General features: G+C 39.2%; 1 protein-coding gene across 1 annotated transcript in view; it reads right to left on the bottom strand.

Annotated features, from left to right (window-relative positions):
• The window catches only part of LOC125779336 (uncharacterized), a 331,687-nt gene that overhangs the window by 173,437 nt on the left and 141,496 nt on the right, over positions 1–16,754 (bottom strand). The window lies entirely within an intron of this gene.

Below are 16,754 nucleotides of genomic sequence, written 5' to 3'. Positions count from 1 at the left end.
AGTTTTTTCTCAACTTGCGTTAGTGATTCGTTTGCGAGAACATTGCTCTATTCGGAAATGCCTTGATATTATACGTGGAATGCATCTTCGAAGAAATAGTTACGCAGAAAGCAAGGCCTACCAGTAGATTGACATCCAGGTGTGTTCTCAACTAATTCCTTAGGACGAATTTACATAATCCACCCGAAAAACAACGTTTGCTAATACCTTCTATTGCTATTAATAAATGTACGTGGTTCAATTTCATTTGAGTCATTGCGCACTGTGAATGGTAGTGTGTGTAACTTTTTGAGAAGCATGCAAGCAATTACAATTGCTGGAATATGATAATAAATGTAATCAATCGATGGACGATTCGATAGCTAGGGGAAACTGGGGTACCTTTGACACCTTTTTTTTGAAATAAAATTTCTCGAAATGTGTTTGAATTATCATAAAATAAGTTGTTACCTGCTTTAAAGCAATTATTCAGCTTTATAATATTGCCGGAGTTTTTTTTTTCAGCGACTCCCTTTTACACTTTAATTTACAGTTTAAAAAAAGAAACCATTTTGTCAAATGTGCCCCTGTCACGGGGTACATTAATATCGATATCATATATACTGATTTGTTTTCCAGGATTTGTGGTTAAAAAATCGTTAAAGGCTTTGCGGCAAAATTGCTTAAAGGGTCCCAAAACTGATACATCCAATGGTTGTAGTTGATGGGATGTATGTGGAGGAAAAGAAAGTAATACAATTCCAGCCTCGGCACAATAGTTAATGCTTTCCAAACTGCAATGTGACGCATGATTATCAAGCAGAATTAGAATTGGGTTTTCAACTGAACAGTTCGTAAAGTTTTTAATGTGTTTCAGCACATTTGCAAACGAGTTCGGAAATCATCCATCCGGATTTTGTATTCAATATCAACGAACCGGGCATGCATTCACTTCCGAATCTTTCACTGAAACGTACACGAGGAAATATATAAGCCGGATGCAAACGATTTCCGCAAGCGTTAACTATGCCAACGATTGTAACCAAGCTGCCGCGCTCAGCGGAAGATGCTTGAGAAACAGAACGTTGTCCTTTTGCAGTCATTAACGTGTATTTCCAACAAGGCTAAAAATACGACTAAATGTATAAGCCTATCTTACCTTAATAGGCTCCATCACGGTAGTTCAACCAGTTTCGTCCAAATTATAGATATCTTTTGGCTGAAATGAGTACTTTTCAAACAACGTAGCAAGGTTTTTGAAAAAACTTTCCACTGTTGATTTAGTAAAACCGCGTAATCTTGCCAAACTGATCTTTTCAGGTTTACGAAGAGATATAGAATCATTTCTTTTAAGAAATCCTTAAAGCCAATCGTCTCCAGCTTCTTTGGATTTTTCCCAGGCAGTTGGAGTAACCAAATTTTTAGCTTAAGCGTAATCATATGCAAACTTTTTTAAAGTTAAAACCACATTTCTTGACGTAATCACAAATATCGGTATCAGAGCTGCTATCATTGCCAGAATCTGAAAGATTGCCTGAAGGTGCCTTATGTTTTAAACGCATGATTAGAGTTGTTCTATTTATTCCGTATTTGATGGCAGCTGTAGTTTGCGTTTCAGTCCCATTTCTGATATCCGTTATTGCCTTTCTAATATTATCTTCATTTATGGCACACCGATTAGTCTTTTTTTTGTAATTGCGTACCATTTTCCTGCTGAATATCAACACTAAATTGCATAAAGTGCATTCATTACATAGTCAAAACAGAGACGGGGTACATTTGACTTTTGTCATTCAACTTTCTTTTCATTTCAAAACACATAATTTCACGCAGGACAACGTATGCGGGGTCAGCTAGTAATATATATACTTTATTATAAAAATTTGGAAAGTCACTTTCTACGTCTGGATCGGCGAGCTGTCGCAAAAGAAGACTTTTGACTAGTTAAAGTTTAGTTGCGTTCGAATTAAAACTTCGAAGAAGAGATTGCTCTGCCGATACAGACGTGGCAAATCAAATTGGGCGAGGGCGGCGTCAACATAATATTTTACTTTGGAGTTCCGAAGGCTATAGTTTTCGATAACGAAAAGACATTTAATTTTCAACCAATAAAATTCATGTTTAGTCTCCGACTGTTACTCATCGCGAGTGGACGTGTTTTCTGACTATTCTCTCTCTGGTGCTCATCAATTTTCTGCTTCCCACTAAGCATTATTCTTGTGCGCGTAATTTCAAAGTTGTAACAACACACGTGTTAACGTCAATACAAGTGTCTGTGCTTTAATTATTTCCAATGGCCCCCGGGACACCAAATTTGGGGGACAATAGGTTCGCTTTGTTAGCCGAATGTCCCCTAACCAAACGTAAAAAAACAGTATATAAACCCCTAATTTTTCCCGAACTACCTAGAACTAAACAGAACAACCCAAAATTCCTTACTATTTCAGCAAGTGATTCAGCGAAACCAATATCGAAATACTCGTGTTTTGCAGTGCATAAAGCATTGGAAGCTATAAGCAAAGAAATAATTTCCATTTCTGAGCTACGGGATGGTAATTTGTTGTTGTTAGTACAAAATTCAACAATAGCACAAAAGTTTTTAAATACAAAGCGATTGAATGGAATCTGTGAAGTGATAGTAAGCTATCAAGACAACTGTAACTTTTCCAAAGGTACAATATTTGCACCATGTCTCAATAATGTCCCTGAAGATGAAATCATTGAAAACATGAAAGAGCAAGGTGTAGTAGGAGTGTATAAATTCAAAAAAAAGGTGGACAATACCTTAGTTCACACAGGAGTTACCCTTCTTAATTTCGATTTATATGAATTACCTAGTAAAGTTGAGGTTTCGTGGCGCTCATCCCGTGTAAGACCATATTTTCCAAATCCAATGAGATGTAAATCATGTCAACTCTTAGGGCATACCATTAAAAGGTGTAACAACAAACCTGCATGTGAAATCTGTAATTTCCCTCCTCACGGCTCAGTACAATGTTTGCGCACCTTATGCGCTAATTGCGCTGGTGAGCACCCATCATACTCAAATACTTGTCCAAAGTACATCCAAACAAAAGAAATTCTAAAAATTAAAACTGAGAACAAATGTACGATGCGTGAGGCTATAAAGTACATAAAGCACAAGTGCCCAGCCTTCCAAACACTTCTTTTGCAGAAAAAGTAAAACAAAACGAATCAACAATATACAGCAACTCAAAACTTCCTACAGCTCATTCCATTCATATACCTTCCGAATCAAATAAAACTTCTTCCGAAGTCTCTCACACCGACACTGTAAAGAGCAATAACACTGCTCAAACATATCTTACTTCAAACGCCAACAACGACTTAAACACTCCATCAACCTCTTCTTACGCTCTAAAACTAAATTATGCTCCAGAAAAAAGTAACACAATAAATCCAGTAAACTCTCAATCTCTCCCATCTGCTTCTACCAATTCTTCCTCCCACAGCACTCCTAACAGCTTTTCTATTAAATCCACACCTCAAACAACTAACTCCGCTTATTCATTTATCAGCGAACTACAATCTCACCACACTTCGAATGCTTTTATCAACAACTCACAAACCAACCCATCAATTACTCAACAGTACAGTCACCCAGACCATGATCAGACTATGCCAACTTTCGAGGATGAAGAAATTTAACACATTTTTCTTTGTTCTATTTGCTCTATGTTCAATATACTTCAATGGAACATAAAGGGCTTCTTCAACAACTACACTGAACTTGAAATTCTCATTAAAGAAATCTCCCCACACTTCATTGCCTTACAAGAAACTCATCTTGCTGTAAATAAAGACGCTTTGGTACCAAACAGGTATGCTAGCTACTTCTTAAATTTACCTCAGAATTTAAAAAACAAACAAGGTATCGCGGTTTTAGTAAGAAAAGACATTCCACATAAATGTCTCGAAATCCATTCAAATATAGCTGCTTTAGCCATTCAGATATCCATAGAATTTAAATTTACGACTATTTGCTTGTATATTCCCCCACAACAAAATTTCACGCTTGCCGAACTTCGGCAAATTCTCTCCTCAGTACCCAAGCCCGTAATTCTGGTTGGAGATATGAATTCGTGGTCCCCATTATGGGGATTAATTCTGGAAAACTTAGTTCTTACAGAGAATCTTACCGTATTGAACGATGGTGCCCCGACTCATTTTTCAACTCATAATTCTTTTACGCACGTCGACCTATCTATTTGTTCTACCAATATAGCTCCAAAAGTGAATAGCCGAACTCTTGATAGTTTATGTGGTAGTGACCACTACCCAATAGTAACTGAAATTGCAACGTCATCCTTTGCCAAGGCCTTTCCTGAACCAAAGTTCCTGATAGGAAAAGCAGACTGGTCAAAATACGCGCAAAAGGCAATTCTGTTCTGCGCTCAAATCCCGGTATCCCAAAATGTCAATAAAGAGGCGGCTAATATCACCAAAATATTAAGGTCAACTCACGTTTCAATCCCGCAAATTGTTTTTAAACCTCATAAAAAAGTAGTTCCATACTGGTCAAAGGAGTTAGAGAGCTTAAGAAATTTAAAACAGCACAACTGGAGAAAATACAAGCGTTTCAGAACAGAAGCCAACCTGATTTTATACAAGAAAGCAAATGCTATTTTTCTTAAAAAAACTAAAGAAGCAAAACGAATGTGCTTCGAAAAACTTACCACAGAAATAAATCCCAGTTCTAATCCTAAAAAGATTTGGTCGGACATTAAAATGCTAACTGGCTCACCTTCCCAAGTCAATATAAATTTTGTTAATAGTCCAACTGGCCCAATATTCGAACCCAAGGCGATAGCTGAACAGTTTGCCTCCACTTGGTCTACGTATTCTAGCGACGCGAACTTTAGTTCCGCTTTTATAGATAAAAAATATGATACTCTGAACCGCAGCTACAATCAGTTCAACTCATCAGCTAAAATAATAGAATCAGAGATCACTTATCTAGAATTCGAAAGCACAATATCTTCTCTGTCAGGGAAAATCCCTGGCGCAGATAGAATTTCATACGATATGATAAAAAACTTGCCTCTGCCGCTTAAATCACGATTAATCAATCTGTACAATCAAATATTAACGAGCGGAGTTTATCCACAAAACTGGAAAATCGCTACAATTGTTCCCATACCTAAGTCTACTAACCCGTCCTCTGAAGTTCTAAATTATAGACCTATTTCACTTATATGTTGCATGAGTAAGTTAATAGAAAAAATCGTTTCAAAACGAATTATGTGGTATACTTCCAAACACAGTTTAATTAGCCCACATCAGTTCGCTTTCAAAGAGGGGCAAGGAACCTCCGACGCGCTCCTTCTTTTCGAAAATTTTGTCACATATGGGTTGTCTTCCCGCAATCATATTTCTACGCTTAGTCTAGATTTCGAAAAGGCTTTTGATCGTGTCGGAGCTCACATAGTTCTACGACAATTAGAAATATGGAAATTTGGTAATAAAATATACCATTTTATCAAGTCTTTTCTCACTAATCGTAAATTCAAAGTAAAAATAAATAATGTTTTTTCCAGTTTACATAACCAACAAAATGGAATCCCACAAGGATCCCCCCCTTTCCGTAATGCTCTTTGCTATCGCCTTTAATAAATTAAGTCACATAATTAGCAGACATAAGAACATTTCCCATATTATTTATGCAGATGACGTTTTACTCTATTCTAAAATGAGTAATCTGCACACTGTTGAAAATAAATTTTTAAAAATACTAACCGATATCTCTAAGTGGTCAAATTTTTCTGGAGCGACTCTGTCGCTTAACAAGTGCAAATGTTTTCATATTTCCCGCAAACATAAATGTACGGATATAAACTTTGTTCATAATAATATTAATATATCAAATGTTTCTAGCTTATGTTTCCTTGGAATTACTTTCGACAAACGTTTAACTTTTAAAGAGCACTGTCTTAGGTTCAAAAAAGAAGCCTAGCTGTCAGGTTAAATATTATTAAATATCTATCTTCTAAGCACTGCCTTATCCATCCAAACACCTTAATTAATGTTACTAATGCTATAATATTGTCGAAGATTGACTATGGCTTACCAATATACGGAAATTGTGCAAAGAGTAATATAAAACTGATCTCTTCGACATATCATGCAGCCGTTCGAAGGAGTATACGTGCCTTTCCAACATCCCCGATTCAATGCATCTTAGCCGAAGCTGGAATGCCTACCCTACAAGAAAGAATTGAATATACTACTATGAGGGTTATCCCAAAGATCTTTCTCTGCAGAAATAGTATTATGTATGACACTATCACATCGATATGGGCCGCTAATATAACTCCAAAACGCACGCCAACATTGCAAAGAGTGCTGGAATACGCTAAAATTTTAGGAATAGACTCGAAACCATCTTTTCTGCCTCCCATCAGTTCACTACCTTGGGACTTAAGCTACTCATCTTTCCTTCTCGGTTTAACAAATCACGCCAAGTCAACCACAAGCCCAATAGTATTCCAGCGCCTTTTTGAAGAATACAGATCTCCTTTTCGGCACGAATGGAAAATGTACTTCACCGATGGGTCAAAGTCGAAGGACCACACGTCATTCGCTGTGGTCCAAGCTGATGGGAAAACAGTAATACATAGCAGGGCACCTACCAAATTATGGATCAGTGTACACGGCAGAGGCGGTTGCAATATACCACGCAATACTAGCAGCCTCAGAATCTAACGAGAAGACGATAATCTGCACAGACAGTATGTCAAATATTGCTAGTATCATGAATATTACTAACAAGGCACCCCTAATTTCTGAAATACGCACCAAACTTATACAAAAAGGCAAAGAAATCAAAATTATGTGGATTCCTGGTCACGCTGGAATTATTGGCAATGAATTAGCGGATCTGAAAGCAAAATCAGCTGCAATGGAGCCATTATTTCTTCTTCTTTACTGGCGTAGACACCGCTTACGCGATTATAGCCGAGTCAACAACAGCGCGCCAGTCGTTTCTTCTCTTCGCTACGTGGCGCCAATTGGATATTCCAAGCGAAGCCAGGTCCTTCTTCACTTGGTCCTTCCAACGGAGTGGAGGTCTTCCTCTTCCTCTGCTTCCCCCGGCGGGTACAGCGTCGAATACTTTCAGAGCTGGAGTGTTTTCGTCCATTCGGACAACATGACCTAGCCAGCGTAGCCGCTGTCTTTTAATTCGCTGAACTATGTCAATGTCGCCGTATATCTCGTACAGCTCATCGTTCCATCGAATGCGATATTCGCCGTGGCCAACGCGCAAAGGACCATAAATCTTTCGCAGAACTTTTCTCTCGAAAACTCGCAACGTCGACTCATCAGATGTTGTCATCGTCCAAGCCTCTGCACCATATAACAGGACGGGTATTATGAGTGACTTATAGAGTTTGGTTTTTGTTCGTCGAGAGAGGACTTTGCTTCTCAATTGCCTACTTAGTCCGAAGTAGCACCTGTTGGCAAGAGTTATCCTGCGTTGGATTTCAAAGCTGACATTGTTGGTGGTGTTTACGCTGGTTCCAAGATAGACGAAATTATCTACAACTTCAAAGTTATGACTGTCAACAGTGACGTGAGTGCCAAGTCGCGAGTGTGACGACTGTTTGTTTGATGACAGGAGATATTGCGTCTTGCCCTCGTTCACTGCCAGACCCATTTGCGTTGCTTCCTTGTTCAGTCTGGAGAAAGCAGAACTAACGGCGCGGGTGTTGAGACCGATGATATCAATATCATCGGCATACGCCAGCAGCTGTACACTCTTATAAAAGATTGTACCTGCTCGATTAAGTTCTGCAGCTCGAACTATTTTCTCCAGCAGCAGATTGAAGAAATCGCACGATAGGGAGTCGCCTTGTCTGAAACCTCGTTTGGTATCGAACGGCTCGGAGAGGTCCTTCCCGATCCTGACGGAGCTTTTGGTCCCGCTCAATGTCAGTTTACACAGCCGTATTAGTTTTGCGGGGATACCAAATTCAGACATTGCGGCATAAAGGCAGCTCCTTTTCGTACTGTCGAAAGCAGCTTTAAAATCGACGAAGAGGTGGTGAGTGTCGATTCTCCTTTCACGGGTCTTTTCCAAGATTTGGCGCATGGTGAATATCTGGTCGGTTGTAGATTTACCAGGTCTGAAGCCACACTGATAAGGTCCAATCAGTTTGTTGACGGTGGGCTTTAATCTTTCACACAATACGCTCGATAGAACCTTGTACGCGATATTAAGGAGGCTAATCCCACGGTAGTTGGCGCAGATTGTGGGGTCTCCTTTTTTATGGATTGGGCATAGCACACTTAAATTCCAATCGTTGGGCATGCTTTCGTCCGACCATATTTTACAAAGAAGCTGATGCATGCTCCTTATCAGTTCTTCGCCGCCGTGTTTGAATAGCTCGGCTGGCAATCCATCCGCCCCCGCCGCTTTGTTGTTCTTCAGGCGGGTAATTGCTATTCGAACTTCTTCTTGGTCGGGCAATGGAACGTCTTTTCCATCGTCATCGATTGGGGAATCGGGTTCGTCTTCTCCTGGCGTTGTGTGTTCACTGCCATTCAGCAGGCTGGAGAAGTGTTCCCTCCATAATTTAAGTATGCTCTGGGCATCGGTGACTAGATCACCTTGGGGGGTTCTACATGAGTATGCTCCGGTCTTGAAACCTTCTGTAAGCCGCCGCATCTTTTGGTAGAATTTTCGAGCATTACCCCTGTCGGACAGCTTATCAAGCTCTTCGTACTCACGCATATCGGCCTCTTTCTTTTTCTGTCTACAAATGCGTCTCGCTTCCCTCTTCAACTCTCGGTATCTACCCCATCCCGCACGTGTTGTGGTCGATCGTAACGTTGCGAGGTAGGCAGCCTGTTTTCTCTCCGCTGCGACACGGCACTCCTCGTCGTACCAGCTGTTCCTTTGCACCTTCCGAAAACCAATGGTTTCGGTTGCAGCTGTACGTAAGGAGTTTGAAATGCCGTCCCACAGTTCCCTTATACCGAGTTGTTGACGAGTGCTCTCAGAGAGCAGGAGTGCAAGCCGAGTAGAAAATCGCTCGGCTGTCTGTTGTGATTGCAGCTTCTCGACGTCGAACCTTCCTTGTGTTTGTTGGCGTGCGTTTTTTGCTGCACAGAGGCGGGTGCGAATCTTAGCTGCAACAAGATAGTGGTCCGAGTCGATGTTAGGACCTCGGAGCGCACGCACATCTAAAACACTGGAGACGTGTCTTCCGTCTATCACAACATGATCGATCTGGTTGGTAGTTTTTCGATCCGGAGACAGCCAGGTAGCTTGATGAATCTTCTTATGCTGGAATCTAGTACTACAGATAACCATATTTCGGGCCCCGGCGAAGTCGATCAGCCTCAACCCATTTGGGGATGTTTCCTCGTGGAGTCTGAATTTACCGACCGTAGTGCCAAAGATACCTTCTTTGCCCACCCTGGCGTTGAAGTCGCCAAGCACGATTTTGACATCGTGGCGGGGGCAGCTCTCATAAGCGAGCTCCAAGCGCTCATAAAAGTCATCTTTGGTCACATCGTCCTTCTCTTCCGTCGGGGCGTGGGCGCAAATCAGCGATATGTTGAAGAACCTCGCTTTGATGCGGATTGTGGCTAGACGTTCATTCACCGGAGTGAATGATAGTACTCGGCGACGGAGTCTCTCTCCCACCACGAATCCAACACCAAACTTGCGCTCCTTTATATGGCCACTGTAGTAAATGCCACAAGGACCTACTCGTCTTTGTCCTTGTCCCGTCCATCGCATTTCTTGGACGGCGGTGATGTCAGCCTTTATTTTCACGAGGACATCAACCAGCTGGGCAGCGGCACCTTCCCAATTAAGGGACCGGACATTCCAGGTGCATGCCCTCAATTCGTAGTCCTTATTTCGTTTTCCATGGTCGTCATCAAAAGGGGGGTCTCTCATCCGAGGCTGGTTGTTGCTATTCGCTGGGGTTGTTTTTTTTACGTGGCGGGTCCCAAACCCAGCGCACAACCCTATGTAGGGGATATTTCGCCTTCTCACGTTAGCTCGCCTTCAAACGGATGTTCTTAGGCTACCCAGAGGATACTTGGTCAAAGACCGGAAGTCGTGAGCTGCTTGAGTCATATGTAAAAGAATCGTTTCTGGCCACTCCCAAGTGAATGGCGATCAGAGAACTTTCCTCACTTGCGTGAACTTCTACATATGACTCCATCCTCCATTATTTACTTTCAATTATATGGTAAGGAAGGATATCTTCCTACTCGTCAATAACTTCCTTAAAGAACAGAAAATAAATTCTTGGAACAGTGTGCAAAACCATTACTCGAACTCCAATACAACTGGCATGCAGCCGCATATTCCGTCCACTTGCCGAACAAACGACATTATTGCTTTTACTCGACTTCGGATTGGGCATACTATAGCCACGCACTCGTACCTGCTAAACGGTTCAAATAGGCCACGCTGCGAATTCTGCACTTATCCATCGCTTACAGTTAAACATCTTCTCTATGAATGCACTAAGTTCAGTGCAACTAGAAACGTACTATTTGATGACCAACCCGTTTCAAATACGCTCAAGGTTTTTGCTGAGGAAACCATCCACAAAGTAGCCGAATTCTTGTCCAAAACTGGCCTTAGAAAGTTAATCTAATTCTCTAATTGTAAGTTATCTTAGATCCAATTAACTTACTTTACTATTTAACATCAATTATTTTAATAATTGTACTGACAGTAATATTGATCTCATATTTACCTTTTACTGGCTAATATATTAATATTCTAAGACAATATAGTTTTATTAGAGCAGTAAGCCGTAAGCCCTGGCAGCTAGTGCTTCTTACTCTGTAAGATAATAATTGTATTATTATTTTTCTTTTAATAAATAAAATAAATAAATAAAATTCATGTTAGAAAATGAATTCAATATAAAAATATTCACTGCACCACCCCATAAAAGCGAGGTGAATGGACAAATAGAACGGTTCCATTCAACAATATCAGAAATTATGAGATGCTTAAAACAGGAACACCCTGATAAAAATTTCGACGAATTAATGGAATGATCTGTAAACGAATACAACCATTCTGTGCATTCTGTTACAGAAAAATCGTTACCATCGAAAATAGCATCGGGAAAGTGCAGTCTGGAACTTACAGGATCCTTCACTTCATCAACCTTACCAAGTACTCCATAATTCTAGAAGACATAAATACCCAATTCACAAAAAATATCCCACCTTCTCATCCCTTGCACTCATTCATTGCAGAAGAAATTAAAATAACTAATATTACTATCAACAATATAACACCAAAATATAGAGTAAAGAAGTCATTAAATTTTATAGGATCAGCATGGAAATGTATTGCGGGAAATCGCGACCATGATGACTTTGCAGCGATCAATAGTTAATTTGAAGAAATCATAGAAAACAATAATCAACAGCTAGTAATTAATAGAAACGTTTTTGAAAGAATTAAAAATATTACCCAAGTAAGCAACAGCATTAAAAAACACTGCAAAATATGTAGCAATGAATTTCGAACCTCACTAATACTTCAGTATAAATTTAAAATTCATATAATAAAAGAAGAAATTGAAAAAATTAACAGATCAATACATCTTACCAAAGCAAACATAATAAACAGTTTCATAATATCGAATGAAGAGACAAGATAAATGACATATTTATTGCAGAAAACATTCCGTTTGATTCTTTAGACGAATCATTAAACTTTGCAAATATTCAAATCGTTATGAAAAAAAATTTACTAATTTATGTAATAAAAGTACCAAAAACAAGAAATGAAATCTGTAATTGCATTTTAATAAAACCAATAAGCAAAAAAAACTTTAAAATTTGAAAACGTTCTGAAATGTAATGAAAATTACTATGGAGTAGAAAATGATTGTAAATAAGTAAATAATGTAAAAATATGCAAACAAGACCAAATTGAAGATTTACAAAACAAAAATTGTATTAAAAATTTGATAGGAAACAAACCTTATGATTGTATTATTACAAATACTGAGCATGTAAGAAACATTGAAGAACTAAAAGCAGGATTAATTTTACTAAATAACTTTCAAGGAATTTTAACTATAAGTAATAATGTACCGAGACATTTAAATGGATCATTTTTAGTAAAATTTTTAATGAAACAATAAAAATTAACAATTTAAACTTTACTGCTTTAGAAGCTCACAGTCTAAGGCCATTGCCCGCATTAATCCATAATTCAAATTCTCGATCCGAGTACAAAAACTTACTATCTCTAAAGTTTATGAGAGAGCTTAATATTAAAAATAGTTAGCTCTAGTCAAGTCTTGTATACTAACTTATTTCAGAATTTTGGTCTTTGTTTTAATCATAATTATAGCTCTTAAAATTCGGACACGAAAAATGACCAAAATCACTATTCAAAACGTGGAGGCGATTCATACGACGACAAGGAAAGTTGCAAGACATAACAGTCTTAACGACATACCATACTTTTAAAGACCAATCGGGCACGATTGGAATTTCGGAGGGAGGAGTTAACACAACATAAATTCGCTGACAACAATGTCTGCATAATTAGGAGTCAACTTACAATTGCCAAAAGCTTAATGGAATGCGCTACATGCCCATCCGCTGTCCCAATTATTAGGCAGTTGAGCGAAGCACGCACCAACCTAATTTTGATGACTAGGCACTTATAGGGCTCGAGCTTGGCTTAATAATAAGTAACAATAGAATTAAATACTCAGTTTGAAATAAAGCTCAAATGAAGCTCAAAGGAAGCACATAGTGCTGTAAATAAAAACGTATTGTTTTATTTTATGTTGTATATACATGTAAATAAAAAAAAACTAAATAAAAGGAATTAAAACAAGAATTTCAATTGTTTTCTTTATAAAGAAAGAGGTAAACGATAAGATAGACATGGTAACTAATGTATAGTATAACCAAACAAATAATCCAAAGCAAGAGGTGCGCCATGTATAGATGTTCACGTAAGTGAGAAAAATGTTTTCCGATTGCTATTCACTTGAGAGTGTACAGAAACGATTCTCTTACATATGGTTCAATCAGCTCACAACTTCCGGTCTTTGGCCAAGTATCCTCTGGGTAGCCAGAGAGCCGTTTATAGGCGAGATAAAGTGAGAAGGAAGAACACTATCAATGAAAAATTACCAACAGCTTCGGATTAGAGACCTCCCTTTTGATGATAACCCCTGCAAACGTGTTAAGGATTACGATTTGAGGATTTGCACCTGAATTGTCCGGTCCCTTAAATGGAAAGGTGCCGTTGCTCAGCTGGTTGATGTCCTCGTTAGAGTGAAGGCTGACATCACTGGTTGGTCCTTGTGGCATTTACTACAGTGGTCATAAAGGAGCCCAAATTTGGTGTGGGATTCTTGGTGGGAGAGAGACTCCGTCGCAAATCGAAGTCCTTCAACATATCGCTGATTAGTGCCCATGCCCCGACGGAAGAGAAAGACAATGTGACCAAGATGCCTTTTTTGAGCGCTTGGAGCGCCCCTATGAGAGCTGCCCCACCACGATGTCAAAATCGTGCTTGGCGGCTATAACTCCAGGGTGGGCAAAGAAGGTATCTTTGGCACTACGGCCATTAAATTCAGCTTCCACGATGAAACATCCCCAAATGGGTTGACGCTGATCGACTTCGGCGAGGTCCGAAATGTGGTTATCTGTAGTACTAAATTCCAGCATAAGAAAATTCATCAAGCTACTGGGCTATCTCCGGATGGAAAAGTCACCAACCAGATCGATCAAGTTGTGATAGATGGAAGATACGTCTCCAGTGTTTTAGACATACGTACGCTCCGAAATCCTAATATCGACACGGACCACTATCGTGTTGCAGCCAAGATACGCACTCGCCTCAGAGCAGGAAAAAATGCACGACAAAAAACACAAAGAAGGTTCGACGTCGAAAAGTTGTAATCACAACAGACAGCCGAACGCTTTTCTACTCGGCTTGTATTCTTGCTCTCTGAGAGCACTCATCAGGAACTCGGTATCAGGGAACTGTGGGGCGGCTTTTCAAGCTCTTTACGTACAGCTGCAAACGAAACCATTGGTTTTCTGACAAAGCAAAATAATAGATGATTCGACGATGAGTGCCGTGTCGCAGCGGAGAGAAAACCGACTGCCTACTTCGCAACGTTACAACGACCACAACATGTGCGGGATGGGGTAGATACCGATAGTTGAAGAGCGAATCGAGACGCATTTGTAGAAAAAAATTAGAGAAGTCGAAATGCGTGAGTATGAAGAGTTTGACAAGCTGCCCCACAGGAGTAATACTCTTGTAGAACCCCTTGAGGTGATCTAGTAATCGATGCCCAGAGCATATTAAAATTATGGAGGGAACACTTTTCCAGGAGATGCCGAACCCTATTCCTTAATCGATGACGATGTAGAGCTATTCAAAGAAGGTGGCGAAGAACTGATAAGGAGCATGCATCAGCTTCTTTGTAGAATATGGTCGCACGAAAGCATACCCAACGATTGAAGTTTAAAATCGACAAAAATTATATTTCATTGTCTGCTTGTGGATCTGTAGATAGAATGGAATAATATAAAAATTGCGATTGAAAATCAGAGAATGATGGTATAGGGTGCAAACTTAGAATGATGTTTATTTTTCAATGCATAAAAAAAAAATAAATATATATATATAAATAAATAAACAAAAAATTTTGTAGAAAAAAAAAAATAATATGGTGGGCTATCGTCAACACTTTAACGATTTTCGGACCTACCTACCTGATAAATACCACACATTTTATCAAAATCGGTTCAGCCGTTTCGGAGGAGTTTGGCAACATATACCGTGACGCGAGAAATTTTTTTATTTACTGATGACATTTCTGTCTGGGGTAAGCTCCTTAACTACCGAACCGGTGTGCTTCTACATTAGCACACTGTGTCAAGCTTGATGCAACTTAAAAGTTAGGTAAATTCATTAACAAACTAGTAAGAAAGGGCTAAGTTCGGGTACAATCGAACATTGTAAACTCTTGCAACTTAGGAGAGATGCATATTAAACATATTAGGGGGCGGGACCACGCTTACTTTTAAGCTTTTGCATAGATTTTATCGCGGGCTTCTGAGCGCGACGACCGAATCCAGAAATTCCGTAACGGAAATATACCTAATGCTAAAATGTTGCACACAGGTGGCGCTGTGTGGCGTGTAAAACAAATTGCAGTGACGAAAAATGCTGCATACCACAAAGGCGCTACGGTAAAGGAAGTGTGCGCATACAGGATGACTCATTAGGAAAAATTTCCATCGTCGCGGAAAGACGCTTGTAGGCAAAGGCATGCTCGGGGAGATGTTTCGGCGTCTGTTAAGCTATTGCATAGCTTCTATCGCGGGCCTTGAGCGAGGAGACCGAATCCAGAAATTCCGTAACGAAAAAAACCTCACGCTCCACGACACATGCATACGAACAGCAAATATTTCATTAACATCGGATAGAAAATGTTTAGCCAAACGCAAACATTTTCCATTAACTTCAGCTCTTGCTCTAACTATACATAAGTAATTCGCAAGGTGGAACCTTTGACGAAATAGTATATGAGTATAGTAAAGCACATTCTCAGGAACTCGTTTATGTTGCGCTCTCTCGGGTGACTAATATTGAAAAATTGTATATCACGACAAAATGAAACGAGAATTCTACATTCAAGTTTTATCATAATCGAAAGCAAGCTGCATCGACTGCATTTTCGTTGCAAGAATTCAAAAGACTGTCTTTATGCAAGGCATACACACATCAATTAGTTGGTTGATTGGGCTAGAAATTGCCCTTGTCGCTACACACGACACAACTTTTAATACAATTTTGAGGCCAACTTCATTTTGAATATTCACTTCGTTGCTTAAACATGAGCTCGGAAGTTGTTGCTTTACTTATTACATATGACGCGCTCTCTTCGACAGCCGAAATAAAATGGCGAAATCGTTTGAAATCGCACAACCAACCCAAACACTATCCAACTAACACACCAACTTCACAAAATATCAAAGAAATTTGATTTTCATCCAACCAGTTGATTCAACTCATACAACTGCCCCATATACGTAGCAATCAGTTGTTCAATTCGTTGAAGTTAATACAATAATTGGTGCATGTATGCCTTGCATTAAATAGTGTTCAGACGATAGCTCAAAGTGTATTAGAATTCATTAGTAATAGAAATGGCATTTCAATAATGACTTTCAACTGCCAAAGTCTAAATAGTCATAAATACGATTTACAAGATTCAGTTACGAGAAAAACAAATGTGTTACTTCTTACAGAAATTTGCATGACGCATGATAATCCGATTGAAATACCTAATTTTAAGTGTATTGTTCAGTTCAAACGAGATACTGTTTCAAAAGGTGGGGTAGCTATTTACCAAAATGAAAATGATATTACTAATATTATGACTCCGAATATTGAAATAAATATTGCACACGTTAGCGATGTTAATGTTAGGCGCTCAGTTGTTGGAGATATTTGTGCGTGCTTATGCAAACTTAGAAATGGCCTACAAATAGTTATGGTAGCAATTTACATTTCTCCGAATCCAAAATTGGACGAGGTAGAGCATTTTATTCATCGCACTTTACTGAAGTACACAGAAGAAGGGTCGAAAATACTTGGTACAAATGGTAATAAATTTCCACTTATCTTGACTGGCGATTTCAATATTAACTTCGCTGATAAAAAATCAGAGCGGTTGACAACTTTTCTATCAAAAGAATTTAATTTGAAAATGAATAAT

The sequence above is a fragment of the Bactrocera dorsalis genome, chromosome 6 (genome assembly GCF_023373825.1).
Source record: "Bactrocera dorsalis isolate Fly_Bdor chromosome 6, ASM2337382v1, whole genome shotgun sequence".
In the NCBI taxonomy this organism is placed as follows: Eukaryota; Metazoa; Arthropoda; class Insecta; order Diptera; family Tephritidae; genus Bactrocera; species Bactrocera dorsalis.
The sequence above is the reverse complement of the archived record's forward strand: the minus strand, read 5'-3'. Positions and strand labels throughout refer to the sequence as shown.